Here is a 16,230-nt window from a genome sequence, read left to right on the forward strand (position 1 = left end):
GAGGGTTGTGGCACAGCAATTGCAAGTACTCTTGGATGAAACAGATTATCTTGACCCATTCCAGTCTGGGTTCAGGCCTGGTTATGGGACTGAATCAGCCTTGGTCACCCTGATGGATGACCTTTATTGGGAGAAGGACAGGGGGAGTGTGACCCTGTTACTCTTACTTCATCTCTCAGTGGCTTTTGATACCATTGACCATGGAATCCTTCTGGGCTGACTTGGTGAGATGGGTATTGGAGGCACTGTTTTAGAGTGGTTCCGATCCTATCTCCAAGGTTGTTTTCAGAGAATAGCATTGGGTGATTATCTTTTGGGCCCTTGGCAGTTGTGCGTGGGGTTCCGCAGGGTACCATCTTGTCCCCAATGCTGTTTAACATCTATATGAAGCCCTTAGGAGCGTTCATCAGGAGATTTGGGGTGAGGTGTCAGCAATACGCTGATGATACTCAGCTCTATTTCTCTGTAACATCTGAATTGGGAGAGGCCGTGCAAGCCCTGGACCGCTGCCTGGATTCGGTGGTGTGCTGGATGAGGGCCAATAAACTGAGTCTGAATCCTAGCAAGACGGAGGCGCTGTGGGTTGTTGGTTTCCGAGTTCAGATAATTGGTCAGTTACCTGCTTTGGATGGGGTTGTACTCCCTCTGAAAGAGCAGGTCTGTAGTCTGGGGGTGCTCCTGAATCCATTTTTGTTGCTAGAGGCCCAGGTGACCTCAGTGGCTAGGAGTGCCTTTTACCAGCTTTGGCTGGTAAGACAGCTGTGGCCGTTTCTGGACTGGGATAGCCTGACCACTGTTGTCCATGCACTGGTAACTTCCAGGCTGGATTACTGTAATGCACTCTATGTGGGGCTGCCCTTGAGGTTGGTCCAGAAGCTGCAGCTGGTGCAAAATGCGGCGGTGAGACTGCTCACTGGGGCAGGGTATTGCCAACATGTCACTCTGATGCTGAAAGAATTGCACTGGCTGCCCATTTGTTACCGGGCCAAGTTCAAAGTTTCTAGTTTTGGTGTACAAAGCCCTATACAGCTTGGAACCAGGATACCTGAAAGACCATCTTACCCCTTATATACCCAGTCGATCACTGGGCTCTGCAGGTGATCGCCTCCTGCAGATACCATCTTATCAGGAGGTCAGTTCTGTACAATATAGGAAATGGACCTTTAGCATAGCGGCACCTACCCTGTGGAATTCCCTCCCCTTAAATATTAGATAGGTGCCATCTCTGTTATCTTTTCAGCGCCTGTTGAAGACTTTCCTCTTTCAACAAGCCTTTTAAATTGAGACCTTATCCCAGTCTGCGTCTGTGTTGGAATTGCTTTTTAATATGTTTTTAAACCTTTCTTTAAAAAGACAAATTTTTAAACCTTTTTTAAAAGATGTCTTGAAAGCTTTTTTTAAAAAGTGTTTTTAAAGATGTTTTGTTTTCATGTATTTTAAAGTCTGTTTTCATGGTGTTTTTAGTGCTTTTGTTTGCCGCTCTGGGCTCCTGCTGGGAGGAAGGGCTGGATATCAATCAATCAATCAAGTGAAAACTTGAATTATGACTTCAGTAGGGCTTGAAGGCTTGGTTAAGGTTTTTTGGCTAATATATGATGATATCAGCACCTTATGCCAATCATGTACTCCTACGCAGGTGATGACCTGTTGTGTATGCTGGACCTCATCAGACCTGGCCTGATGCCTGATGAATTTTGACTCCCCATGTTCTTATATCAATTGGCAGCCCCATACATGCCTCCTATCAGAGAATGACCCATCTCTTTTCAGGCTTCTAGCAAATTATCTTGATTTATTTGATCACCTCCTGAAGGACAAATAAATCCACTCCTTTACTGTTCGTGCTGTATATATTATGTAAAGAAAAGTCTCCCCACCACCAGCCCAATTTGTCAAAGTTCTTAAATTCTGACACATACAAGCAAAAATTTCACATCTGCTGCTAGATTATATGATTTCACCCTGCAGATGTGGGACAGAATATTTCAGTGCCATCTTCCAAATTGACCTGATTCACATACCATGGACTAATACATGACTTGGATTGCAGTAATGCTTTGGTTTTCACACTTCTCCATATATAGAAACAGAAAAAAATCCTAGAGAAGGCAGCAAATCTGCTAAACATGCATCAGGTTTCTTGAGAGAGCAACTCAAAGTGCCTTGTCTTCAAACAAATAATAGAATCACAGAATAGAAGAATTGGAAGGGGCCTATAAGGCCATCGAGTCCAACCCCCTGCTCAATGTAGGAATCCAATTTAAAGCATACCTGACGGGTGACTGTCCATTTGCTTCTTGAATGCCTCCAGTGTGCATCCCTCACTAACCTCAGCTCATTCTCAGCTTAAGCCTTCCTGACGCCATCCCTGCATTTCTGTGCTACCTGTCTGTACTCTTCCTTTGTGGCATGTCCTCGCTTCCATGTCCTACATGTGTCCTTTTTTGTTTTCAGGTCATCTCTAAACTTTTGTGAAGGCACATTGACTGCTTCTTCTGTCTTCCACCTTTTTTCCTTGTTGGAATTGTTTGCAGTTGTCCTTTAGAATTTCCTTTTTTAGAAATTCCCACCCATCTTGGACTCCTTTTCTCATTAGGGTCGTTTGCCATGGGACCTTACTTATCATTGTTCTGAGTTTATTAAAATCGGCTTGCCTGAAGTCCAGGGTATGCATATGGCTACTCTCAGCTTTTGCTTCCTTTAAAATCCACGGTCACTTTCCCTCAGAGTTCTTGTAACTGCCACTTCATCCACTAGGTAATCTCCATTAGTTAGACTCAAGTCAAGGATAGCTGATCCTCTGGTTGCTTCCTCCACTTTCTGAAGGAGAAAGTTATCTCCAACACAAGTCAGGAATTTCTTGGAGGGGCTGTGTTTGGCAGAAATTGTCTCCCAACAGATATTGAGGTACTTGATCCCCCATTACTACTACATCATGCCTCCTTGAAAGATTGACAATTTGCTTTTCAAAAGTTTCATACTTGTCTTTTCCTTGATTGGATGGTTGGTAGTAAACTCCAGCCACCATGTTCCTTTTATTCCTTGCCCCATTTATTTTAATCCAGATCACTCTTGGTGGGGGTACCAAAATCATCCTCCTGTATTTCTGTACAAATATATATATTTTCCACATATAATACAACCCAGCCTCTTTTCTGTTTTTCTGTTCTTTATGAACACGTTGTATCTTTCAATTGTATTCCAGTTATGGGAGTCATCCCACCAAGTTTCAGTTACACCTATCAATCGTATTACCTTCCTGTATTAAGTGTTCAAGTTCATCTTGTTTGTTTCCCATACTCTGGGCATTAGTATACAGACATCAAAGATCATGTGATTTATGGTCTGGCTTCCTTCCCAGAATCCAAATCTCTTGTGTTAGCACCATCTTTGTAGTCTGTCATTCTCCTGGAGTGCTTTTCCTTTCTACTCATCTTCTAAGTACTGGAAAGATGGATGAGAAAACTACTTGGGCCCCAAAGTCCTTTAGTTTCCTCCCTAGAGCTTCAAAGTTTGACATGATTTCTTTGTAGTTCTGGTTGGCAGTATCATTTGTTTACACATGGATGAAAAGAAAGGGATATGTGTCAGTGGACTTTACACTCACAGCTCTACTGTCACTCACTCTCTGAATCTTCTATGTTTTTCTGACCATTCAAATGGTAAACTGGCTCCAAAATACTGCTCTGCAGATGGAGGACATCATCTTCCCAAATTCATTGTACTATATTCCAGAAGCTGGGGAGAGGGTCCCAGCTATCAAGAGAACATCTCCTATTGTCTGCTGTCATAATTTGCTTTATTTTGTTCATTATGTTCTTATTAGCAAGCCGTTGGTTTAACTGAAGATAGTTTTCCAGCATTCATAATAACACTGAAGATAATCATAAATTCCTTTTAGCATCATTATTTGCTTGCCTTCTTTTTACAGTTTACAGCCCATTACTCTACTCCAAGTACCACTGGTCCACTGGTGAGCAAAGGGAGCAGTGGCAGTATTATAGATGCAATCCTTCATTTTGCTGATATTGCTGTGATAGTACAAAGTATGCAGGGGGTGGGGTGGGAAAGTGAGGGTATCATGAGGGCTCTGGCACAGACCAGTTGGATCTGCTCTCTGCTCTTTCATTTCCAGAAAATGTGTCATAGAACTTCTAGAGCAGGGGTAGTTGATGTGATGCCCTCCAGGTGTTGCTTTTATTTATTTATTTTTATTATTTATTATTGAATTTATCAATTTTAATTAATTAATTAATATATTGTTGTTGGACTACATCAGCTCCCATCAGCTCCAGCCAGCATGATCAATGGTTAGGGATGTTCAGGAGGGCACCACATTGGCTACCCTTGTCCCAGAGATGGGGTTGTCAACCCATGGGCAATGTGGTGCCTGCAGTGGCCTTTATTGGTGCTCCTGGCAGGGGCCCTAGATTTTGAGCTTTCTTTTCTTTCTTTCTTTTTTGGTTAAGTCTCTAGCCCTTTTAGAAAGAACATTATGAAGCAAATTTTGCAGGTACTCTTCTAAGTGATTTCGATTAGATGAGCCAGGCTGGCTATTTCTGCCTGACAGTTTTTTAGCCAATGAGTACAGTCAGAGCTGTGATTGATAAGTGATTTGTTTGGGCAACAGGAATCCCTGGGGTCCTAAAGAACTGCTATTTCCCCTTCCCTTCAGAGCATTTTTCCTGCTTCTGTCTTCTTTTCTAGTAGTTACTGGAATCTCTGTCGTTTGTAATTTCTTTTTTCCTAGCAAACAGGATGCATCTTCTCTGTAGTGGGTTTGTCTGAGATCAGGTAGTCCCTGAAAGTTTTTTTCTGCAAATACTACTACACAATAAGTGTGAGTGGGTAGTAAAAAATACCCCCCCCAAAAAAGGCAAATGTGAAAACTTTACAAAGAGGCTTTTCCTGCTGTGGAGGACCTAAAGATCAGGCACTCTTTAAGTACAATAGTAAACTTGTATATTCAGAAGTAAGTCTCTTTGTGTTTAATGGGACTGCCTTTTCTAGTATGGAAATACAATTATGGGAAAAGCTTCACCATGACCATACTGACTAATTTTGTGTTATGCCATGCCCCCCATGGCAGCCACTTTGTGACTGACACACAACACTCTCTCAAAATTCTCAGTATGCCCACAGGTCCAAAAAAATTGGTGACCACTGACCTAGAATATGGAGCAGAATAAGAGACCCAAGGAGAAAGGGTGCATGCTAGCTTTTCACCAGCGCAGAGGACTGCTGGATAGAGACAACCAGTGTTATTTTCCATTCTGCTATAGCTTCCTCTCTGTCTCCTCATCCTCAAGGCAGGGCATTGTGACCCATACAAATCTCATGCTTCTGAATGAAGGAAGCTGTCTACTATCAAAACTTTGCCACAGAGGTGTTCATTCTCACTGAGATCTATGGGACTTTTTATTTAGTTCATTGAAAGGTGTAGATCCTAAACGTGCTTCCCAAAGGAAATATTTGAGCTCTTAGCTATTTATCATCACATGAAAATGTTCCTCCTGGCTCCTCCTGTGTTTTCTGCCTTACTCCCCAGTCCTTTGTTCAGTTGGCACTGTAATTTCCTAAACGTCAAGGAGACAAAGTCCCTTTCTTTCATCATTTAAGATTGCAATGGCCTTACAAAAATCAGTAGTGTCCGGCGAATTTTTAGAACTTGAGTTGCCAAGCTGAAGCCATTGAAGTGTGCGATGGTGCACTATTTTTAGATACATCCCTGTTGGATTTGCTGGATTGTTTGATATATTGTGCTGTATTTGGAGGTCATTTTTAAATATGTACTTCCTTAATGAGAGGCCAGCCTCCAGAACTGACCTAGGCAAAATAACAATCGCAAATAGCGATAACAATGTCATCAGGGCTGGTAAGCCAACTACATGGTTGTAGTGAGCAGAGTTGCCCCTAGGCACTGGGAAGCGGGGCAGTTGCCCCTGGCCCTGCGCTTTGGGGGCCCCCGTGCTTGGCGATCTGCATATATGCCTGCGCTGCTGGGCCCCCACTCTCTTTTGTGCCCCGATTTGATGCACGTGTGCACGCAGTCCTGCTTGATTAGAAGTAAGCCTTGCAAAGGATCATCATTTGGTCTTTGCACCTTGAGGACGTGCATTGAGGTCTAAAACCCCACTGAGCTCGCGAGTAGGGACTTCTTCGTGAGTAAACACGCAGAGGCATAGACTGCAAGCCTTTTGCCGGCTCAGACTTTTAACATCGCTACTGGTAGGAAATGTGATCCTCTTAAACGACGAGGTGATGATCCGGGAGACAAGGAGAGCCTTCTGCTCTAGGAGGGAAAGGCGGCATCTGTGGTCTGCTAAAACGTGCACGAGTTTATTCTGGATTAGGGAATAAAAACCCTCGTGTAGTTTTCCACTCCTGGTGGCACCTGGGTGGACCTTGCTTGGCTTTGGAACAAAGCGGGTGTGGACTGGGGGAGCCCACCTGTGCCCGGCCTGCCGCCTTACAAGAGCGTTTCACAACTTGACAATCCGGAAAACAAACCGGCTTGGCTGTGGGGAGAAACGGGACGAGCCAGGGCTTGCCAAGTGGAAGTGGGGCGTTGAACAGATCTTGAGGCCTCTGGAGCGTCTTTATTGTTGAAAGAAAAGGGCGGCTGGGCGCAAATCTCATAAAAAAGGAAAAGACGCGAGTTTGCACGTGGCGCCCTTCAGACGCCGCTGGCCGGTCCGGTCCCAAACATGAGTCAAGGCCCACCTGCAGCACCTTGCATGGTGTAACAACGGGGGATTCTTCCAAATCCAGGCTGTTGGGTTCAAAAATGGGATGTGCGTGTTACTGTTGGCACGGCCGGCAGCCAGTGGAGAAATTTGAAGTCGAGGTTTCTGCTAGTTAATAGATTGGCATGGTCAGAAATGTGCATATGAGGAAAACCTCAATTTAGTGGCCTTTTTAAGATTATAGAAGTAGCAGGAGAGAACTTCCCATTGAGTAAGCAGAAAGCCTTGTTAAAAGAGCTTATGTAGTGAGGTGTATTTAGTTTTGTGTGGTCTGATATATATATTTAAAAACTAGACTTTCCACTGATGGGGTTTTAATTTATAAAAGCAAAAGTGCCTGCTCTGGATCTCTCGTCACAGATTATTTATGATTTAAATCAAAGGTTCCCAAATTGGAACCTATAAGCTTCATTGAGGTGGGTCCGCGGCATATAAAATACTCATATTCCTTTTTAAGTGTATTTTTATTGCTTCTTTTTTTGTGTGTATGTTACTGCATTGCAATTTGAATTCTAGGGAATGCAAACCAATACAGGAAAATACAATATAAAGAATAAAAGCAGCAATAAAAATGTAATTGAAAATCATACAGCATCTAGCACAGTGCATGATGATTGCTACAACAGGCAGAATAATCATTATAAGAATGTGGGGGGGGGAACTATGCTTTTGCCCCGGGCCCCGCACATGCTAAGGGCGGGCCTGGTAGTGAGGATTAAACAGACGGGGAAAGAACTGCATATGCCACCCTGAGCAATTTGGAAGAAGGCAGACATCATGGAATAAGTCCCCCCACCTCCCGGAGAAGGACTATAGCTCAGGGGCAAAGCACATTATTGCATGCCAAAGAACCTTGTTAGTTCCCTGTCATCTTCAGCCAGGACTGGGAAAGACTCTTTTCTTGTCAGTACAGACAATACTGAGCAGGATGGACCAATGGTCTGAGTTGGTAAAAGGCAGATTCCTCTGCTCTTCTGTTCAGCACAATACTGGGGCCTTTTTTTAAAAGTGAGGCAGCCTTCGTGAGACAGCCATATATTACTCTTGTTCACTTGGTTTTCGGGCCATTTGCCCACTGGATCGTAGTGCTCTTAACTAAGGAAGCTCTGGTATGAGGCCACTCAGATTTCTTATTTATAGTTCAGGAAAGTTATGAATCAGGAGGCAGAGAAAGGAAGGAAAAATCTGTGCAGTCTTGTGTCTTAGTGGAGTACTAGCTTTCGAGAGAAAGAATGTATGTCAGCTGAAGGGACAGGAAAAGAAAATGGCTAGATATGGAAGCAGATACATAGTAATGCATTTTACCACCAGCCTGATAAAGAAAATAATCTCCAGCCAGTAGATCTCCTTTCTGATGTTCAATGAACATGGAAGCAGGGTGAGGGTGGGTGAGCAGGATTGCAGCACCAGTCCCTGCACCCTATCGCTGCACATTCGTTTTGAAAGCCTGCATAGACCCTATGTGTGTTTATTCGTAAGTTAAGGGGTATCTGTACACATGGGGAAAACAACAGAATCTGTGCAGACTTCTAAAGTTAATGCATGAAGGTTGGGGGAGGGTACTGCTGACAAGGTTTTGTTTGCTTGTTTTTGCATTTATATATCACCCAATTAAACATGTCCTCTGGGCGGTTCAGAAATTTAAAAATCAATAAAATACTACTACAAGCAAAACAAAACAAAAACCCTCGCTTTCAACCCACACTCATATTTACTGAATGTCAGAAAAGGGCCCACCTCTGGGAAAAGGGATAAACAGCTCCAGGGCCAGCACCAGGGGGTGGCCAGGGAACCTTCCTTAGGGTGGTAGGTAGGGTTACCATACCTCCGTCTTTTGGTCAGACACTCTGGTTTTTGGGGGTCCTCTCCAGGTCTCCAGGTGACTCACCTTAATCTCTGGACTTTCAGTTTTCATTTTTAAAAAAATAAGTTTCCAGGTGGTCTGGTTCCCAAAATATACACCAAAATGTCAGCTGCTGCCCCCCACAACTTCAGTTAACTCAGCTGTAGCTTCCAAATTCCGCCCTTTCAGGTTTGTAGTCTGACTTCACTAAGTCAGGGTTGTGATTGACAAGGCAGTAACTATAGAGCTTTTTGCAAGTCAAAAAACTTGCTTTTTCTTTGCAACTCAGAAAACTTGCTTTTTCCAGCTTTTCTGAAAATCTCACAAATTGAGTAAGCATGTAGCTTTCAGACTTTTTCTCTCTTGTGTGTAGGAGTCAGACAGGTTTAAATTTTGAAGAGGGCAGTGTTTTGAAAACCTTCCCAATATGAAGCATTAATCAAATACTTGCTTTTCTGGGAGTAAAGCAGAAATGTTAATCCCACATACCCAGAGTAAACGCCATTGAATCAACAGGACTTCCTTTTGAGTAGACATGGTTAGGATTGTGCTGTAAATTGATGGGACTTTTGAGTGAACATAGCAAAGAATTGTATTTGTGTTGTAAATCTTTCTCTCCCCCTCCAATGCTATTTTTAAAGCAATTGCGCAGGGCTTACATAGGAATTATTGCTTTTATTATGTAGGAAACTAATACTGCTTTTTTTAATGTTCTGCAATGATCAACTGGTTTCGACAATAAACTATTATATGGGGTGTATGTATTTTTACATCTCCAGTGTGTGTATATATGGGGATCTTTCCAACAACCCTGTGAGGTTGCAGTCTGGAAACCAAGGCAGCTCACAATAAGAAATACATCCCTTTAAAATCCAATGACCATAAAAACAAGTATAAGCAGTTGCAAAACAGCATCATTCTGAATTTTGGGTTGCGTGAATGAAGTTGCTCATCACATGAGGTTGCAGTTCTGTCCCTGTTTGAGTAAGCCCCACTTGCTTCTGAGTAAATAAATGTAGGATTGCACTATAAATATCTTTATAGGTTGTGTAAATAATAAACATATTTGATACTCATGCTTATATAAATATTTCTTCATCCTATGTCCTGACTAGGGTTGTCAGGCTCAGGGTCTGAGACTGATCCTGTATCTTTAGGAGAAGAGAAAGTCAGCCAAGTGCAGGTTTTGTTGCAACACTGTAGTGGGAAAAACCACAAGGTAGAATTCTCCCTTCCCCCTGCACAACTTTTAAAGATACAGAAGACCTCTTGGTTGCCAGGCCCGGCCTCCAAGAGGTCTTGTGTATCTTTAAAAGTTGTGCAGGGGGAAGAGAGAATTCCACCTTGTGGTTTTTCCCATTCCAGTGTTGCAAGAACACCTGCACTTGGCTGACTTTCTCTTCTCTTAAAGATACAGGATCAGTCTCAGGCCCTGAATCTGGCAACCCTAGTCCTGATAAGTATCTGATTGCACATTATAGTTCTACAATACTTCCTCTACATTTTCAGTGTGCCCTTCTTCCTTGGGGTGTTCATGGTTCTATTGTTTTCATCCTGAGGGGCAGATTAAGCTAACAGAGCAGCCCATGGTCATGCAGAAAATGTTATAGCTCATTTCCATTTTAAAAAATTAATTAAAACAATTTACATGCAGGCAAAGTTGATTAAGTAGATCCACACAATATGTTTAAAGCACATACAACTTGCATTTAAAGCACATAACTTCCCCTAAAGAATCCTGGGAAGTGTAGTTTCCCCCTCACAGTTATAGTTCCCACCACCCTTAACAAACTACAGTTCCCATGATTCTGTGGTGTGATTCATATGCTTCAAATATGTATTGAATGTGCTGTAAATGAATGGTGCAAATCTGCACTAGGTAGGATGTGCATTCATTAGAGAATTGAAAAGAACAATTGTAAAAGATTTTTTTAAACGGGAAGGGTTGTAGCTCAGTGATAGGGCATATGCTTTGCATGCAAAGGTCCAAAATGCAATATCTGGAAGAGACTGTTGCCTGGAATCCTGAAGAGCCAATGCTGGTCCGTGTCATCAGTAGTCAGCTAGATGGCACCAAATGGCCTCAGCGGTATAAGGCAGATTCCTTTGTTCTTAAAAATGGAAAGAGACCCATGCCCCACAGTGACTTCAAAATTTATTGATGTATTTTAATTACAACATTTATATACGAGTTTATTGTAAAAAAAATCTTAAATCAGTTTACAGAAAAAACTAAAACAAAAATATTATTGGCAAAAACAGTTAAAGACAGGTATTTAAAAATATTCAAAATAATAAAACCAACAATGAGTTAAAAACAGATAAAAAACATAATAGCTTCTACATGCCTGGGTAGGCTTGCCTAAACAAAAATATTTTTAGAAGGTGCCAAAATGAGTACAGTGAAGGCATCTGCTAATGTCAATAGGCAGGGAGTTCCAAAGCATAGGTGCTGCCACACTAAAGGATTGATTTTTTACAAGAGCAGAACAAGTACTATGTGGCACCCATAACATGGAAAGCACACCTTGAACTTTTCCTGGTAGCAAATCAGCAACCAGTACAGATTTCAGAGCTGAGGTATTATGTGCTTATAGGGTCTAACTCATGTCAGTAATCGTGCCACAGCATTCTGCACTAACTGCAGCCCCCAAGTCAGGTTGTGCTGCATGGAGATTTCTGTGACCTTGGCTGACTGGCTGCCAGGATTTTTTTAGTTTTGTTTTTTGGTTAGGAATCCTGACTGGTTGTGGGATGCTTAGTTTTCTGCCTTACTCATAGGACTCTTCTTGTGGTTGGTATGGTATTGCATTTAAGAAATCATCACTGTCTTTTTCTATTTGCATTTCATTTACCTTTATCCTCACTCCCTTTCATTCATAGAAGCAACAACAGTGGTTCCATGTGCTCCGCTCAACCTTCTTAAACCCACTGATGATGTACCTTTCTTGCCCAATAGTAGTAAAAGAGATTTCACAAACTGGGCAGCATGGCTGCAATTGTTGCTGTTCCCAAGCTGCTGCCTATGAAGGTAGACCAAATCATGTGTGCTTTCTCTCTGTCAATTATATTCATTGGAATTGGGTTGGCTGATGAAGTGAGTTTATAGCAGCCCACAGGGGAGACAGAAAAGGGTAGAGAATCTTCTTACTCATTTCTCAGGCCTCTTTCTGAAGTGAAGGGTCAAATCTGTAAAGAAATTTGAATGTTAAAAGGTAGGGGCAGGGCATTCCAGGCAGGGGGTTGCCAACCCTACTTGGATGTGGATGTCTTTGCAGAGGATCCCTAGTCAACCTTTTCCAACAACACAATCCAAACCATATCTACTGAGAAGTAAGTCCTATTGAGTTATATGGGGCTTAGTCCCTTAATAAGTGTTTTCAGAATTACAGCCCTTCAGGGGGCATCCATCTTTACTCCTGAGTGCTCCCATCTAACATCTCCACCACACTAGGCTCCTTTCTTCCTACAGTGACCTTCTGGTGACTGACCTGTCCTGAAGGCACTTAATCCCTTTTTGCCAGAAGTGAGTTGGCTAGATTAAATGTTCCCTATCCAGGCTCCATCTTTTAGCTAAGATTTCTATCTTAATTTCCAGTCAGATAAATGTTTTTGTATGAATTGTTTGCGCCAGGCAACTGTGGTTGATGCTTAATCTATCATGCTTAATGACATCACTCGGGCCCGCTCCATGACATCACTCGGGCCCGCCCCATTACATCACTTGGACCCACCCCATGATATCACTTAGGCACACCCCCAAAATCTCAGGGTTTGGGATGCTTCTGACCTGGCAACCCTAGTGGTAGGATAGCGCTCCTGTTCTGTGATCCGTGGCAGCATTGGCTCTCAACCCTGTCACAAATTGCAGAGAGGGAGCTCCCAGGCACCTCCTCCCCAATATAGTCAGTGCAGGATTCAATAAGCCCCCACACATGCCCCCCTACCTTTCCCATTCCTGTGAATGACGTGCACGCTGTGCATGCATGCCTGCTATCTACCAAGATGGCAGCAGAGGCTTCCCTAAGGGGCTGATGCCCTACCATCATCTTGATTGATGGCAGGCATGCGCATGCAGCACACACATGCTTACCATCAATAAGATGGTGCTGGAGACTTCACCAAGGGGCTGACGACACTGCTGCCATCTTGGTTGGTGGCAGACATGCGCGCACAGTGCGCATGTCATTTACAAGGATAATAAAAGTAGGTGGGATACACCGGTGGGTTTTTAGCCGTACACCGCCTGTATTGCGCCACAGGCCCAGGGCAGGCTGATGCCCAAGGGTCCAGGCTGATGCCCAAGGGTCCAGGCATGCCTGGTGCTGGCCCTGAACAGCTCCTACCAGTAGTATTAATATGGTTACGGAATATTCTGGGTCAATAGATGGTATCAGCAAAATGTGAATGTACTGAGTCCCTTGAATGGGAGTAACCTATTGAATACCCACAAATAGCAAAAACATATGCCAGAGACAGCATTGCCCAAATTTCTGCAGTACCTTTGTTCACTGTGCACACAAATCACTAACTTGATAGCTAAGAAAACACACCTATCGACAAAAGAGTCCACACAGTCCTAAGACTGGTATGGATCAACAACCTGACTTTGGACTTAGTGCTTAGCCGAGGGGACATTTCTGTCTAGCTATGCTATGTACTTAAATCTATCTTATACCATTTTAACTTGCATGGCTTATGTCCAAAGATCCAAAGGAAGTTAGAGATCTGTAGCCCTGTCATAGAAATAATTCCCAGTGTTCCCAAGATTTTGATGCCCAATGGTGTTTAGCAAATAAGTGTGACCAACTGGTCCAGTGTTCCCTGGGATGAGGAAATGACTTAGTCTTTGATACACCCTCATGTAATATTGATACACCCTCATTCATCTTCAGTTCAGTTGTGGCAGCCCAGGTCTGGATCTTGTTATCCAACTGCTTAGCCACCTATAACTTTGATGATTTAGGTATGTTTTTTTCACCAGTATATTGTGAAGATCACTATTCTTCCCTCTCTCCCCTTTGTTTGCTGCTAACGTCCACTTGAAAAGCCATTTACCTTTTGATTATTACATATCCTTTCTCACTTTGTATCCTGTCACCATATAACTAGACCTTTATGTTTTCCCATACTAACCTTTCAGTAGCTATAGGACAAAACAGACCACAGTATCACGTTTAAAGTTAAAAAAAAAGACATTATACATTTATTGAAGCTTCTGTAATGTTTAAGGGATTGCTTATAAAGCTTGTGATTTCACTTAGTGTCCCATTAAAAAGCACTGCATAAACAAGGGTTACTGTCTCTTTAAGAAGGTGGCTATGTGCAGTTACAGTTTCACCTTCTAAGCAAACCATTGCCAATTAACCTACCATTCTCCTTTGCCTGTTAACACAAAACTCAATATACCCAAGGATTTTACATGTAGTCTTCAACTTGGTCTTCAGTTCCTTCACTCTGGAGTCCTTCAGCCTTCTCTCAGGATTGCAGTGATGGTCTTCAACCTAGTCCAGCAACATCTGTCACCTCAGGTTCACAACAACCAGCTGTTATTTGGCAGTAGCTCTTTGTTGAAGACCGCCACAGAGCCTTGTTCTCTTCTTAGCAGACCTCCTTCAGCTCTTTGCCCTAGTGATATCAGCCCCTGGGTTGGATCTTCAACTTCCCATCAGGTATCAACTGCCACTGCTGCTGCTGCTGCTGCTGCATACTTCTCCTGAGCCCTTTCCTGAGTCCCTCACCTAAGTGTAAAGGCCTGGAGAAAAATATGGAAAAATTCAGGAAAAAAAACCTTTGGTCTCCCCCCCTTTTTTTCCTGTGGGGAAGGGAAATGGAAAAAATGGGAGGAAAACAGTTTCCCCAAAGTTTTTCCATATATTCCCTGGGCCTTCACATCTCTACACCTAGGTGTTTCAGTTCCAACAGCCACTCTCTCTAAGCAGTACGGAACCTGACACCAGTCAGACCCCTCCATCCAATCACAACAATTTGGTCTTATTTGTCTGTAATTATGAGCCAATAAGATGAGGCAGAATGTCCACTGCCTGGCCAACTAAAACTAACCACTCGTTTGATGCCTTTGTTTCTGAATTATAAAGTCACAATCTTCCCCAAACATAGTCACCCCCTTGTTGCCACTAGGCTACAGTGACAGTTTAAATGACTCTAAGTCTGACTTTAATGCAACACATCCCTCCTGGCTTAGTTCACAGTTAACCCTTTGCATACATCTTGTCTGAAATAATATGTAAAGTTCTTATAATAAACTTTACAACATAAACAATATGATTTCTGTACAGAAAGATTACCAACAGAGCCCTTCCCCAGGGGCCCTTTCCCAACAGGAGTCCACTTTTAGCTTATTGAATGATATCTGGGAAGAATGTGGTAAAAACCATTTTTATGGGAAAAGTTGAAATGTTAATTGCAGTTTAACATATGCAGTTGTTATTATTTGATCTTTAGTATTTATTATTTGATGTTTCTATGCAGAATCTGTATTAGAGCCAGTCTCTATGTGCAATCAGATCATCTACCGCAGCTCTTTCTGTAACATTTCAGTTACAGATAGAATTCATATCAAACAACAACAAAAACTTCAGCACAAAGAAATGTCACAGAGTGGGGAGGAAGTTTTTAGACTAGCCCTCTGCCTAAAATGCTACTTACTCATTTGCAAGAAGCCTTTTTCTTCCATGGAGGAGCATTCAAATATGTGAACCTCAGCTACAATTTAAAGTGGCAAACTTCATGAAAAGTGGACCACTTGACACTGCCACATATGTAGATCAGTTCATTCATATTGTAATTGCATTGCAAGTCCTGTCTTCTGCTTCAGTAGAAATTTCATTAAGAAGTCCTTAACAGGTGAGCAGAAAAGATGATAGGTTTCAAAAGGATGAGCAGGCAAAACCAGGAAAAGAGGAGCAATAGTTTTTCAACAACATCACTCAACCCAGTTACCACCACTTTTGTGGGACCCCAACACCTCCTGTTAAGGTCACTTTTAGCTTTTCTCCTTTGTGCTTAATCACAACCCTTATCCTATTTAATTATTTGTCCAGGAGGTGGGGGGAGGCCAGGGAGAGAAGAACTAAACTATTTTGCAAATGGAAAAGGACAGTATCTTTAAGCATCTGCTCTAGGTCAATGTTTTCAGCTGGCAGGTCAGAACTCACTTCTGGGTCGCAGGCTCTCCGCTTCATCTGTGGTGGGTCATGACAGCAGCATTACTACCATAATGGTAAGAAATTAAGAAGTGGGTCCCCAAATGCATGTTTGGGCCAAAAGTGGGTCCCAGGTCTGAAAATATTGCAGACTACTGCCCTAGGTCATGTTTGCCCAGCCTTATATTTCCCAGTTAACACATTAAAATTGGCCAAACAACTTATGAATAACTCTACCCAATTTTGGCTGTTTATTCATTCACATAAATGGGTGAGGTCTCAAATACTGTTCTTGACTCTTCAGGGAAAAATAATTACCTCACTTTCCATAGGAGGTAATTTCCTGGCCTATAGCAACAGATTGATTAGGAAATAAATATATTTAAAATGTCCCTTGAATAGCTAGTCATTTTAATGATTGTTTGTATTGCTGTTAAATATTTTTATGTTGTTATAAACCGCCCTGACATTTTAC

At 42.5% G+C, this 16,230-nt stretch overlaps 1 protein-coding gene and 1 long non-coding RNA gene across 2 annotated transcripts in view; one reads left to right on the forward strand and one right to left on the reverse strand.

The window, feature by feature from the left end:
* Nucleotides 1-16,230, forward strand: part of UNC80 (unc-80 homolog, NALCN channel complex subunit) — a 341,822-nt gene that overhangs the window by 10,478 nt on the left and 315,114 nt on the right. The gene's annotated exons all lie outside the window — the stretch shown is intronic.
* On the reverse strand, nucleotides 13,811-15,850 carry LOC133378077 (uncharacterized). The gene is made up of 3 exons (XR_009760840.1): nucleotides 15,768-15,850; nucleotides 15,259-15,448; nucleotides 13,811-14,344 (listed from the first exon to the last, which is right to left on the reverse strand). It is a non-coding gene; the product is annotated as an uncharacterized LOC133378077 (long non-coding RNA).

The sequence above is a fragment of the Rhineura floridana genome, chromosome 2 (assembly GCF_030035675.1).
Source record: "Rhineura floridana isolate rRhiFlo1 chromosome 2, rRhiFlo1.hap2, whole genome shotgun sequence".
Lineage (NCBI taxonomy): Eukaryota > Metazoa > Chordata > Lepidosauria > Squamata > Rhineuridae > Rhineura > Rhineura floridana.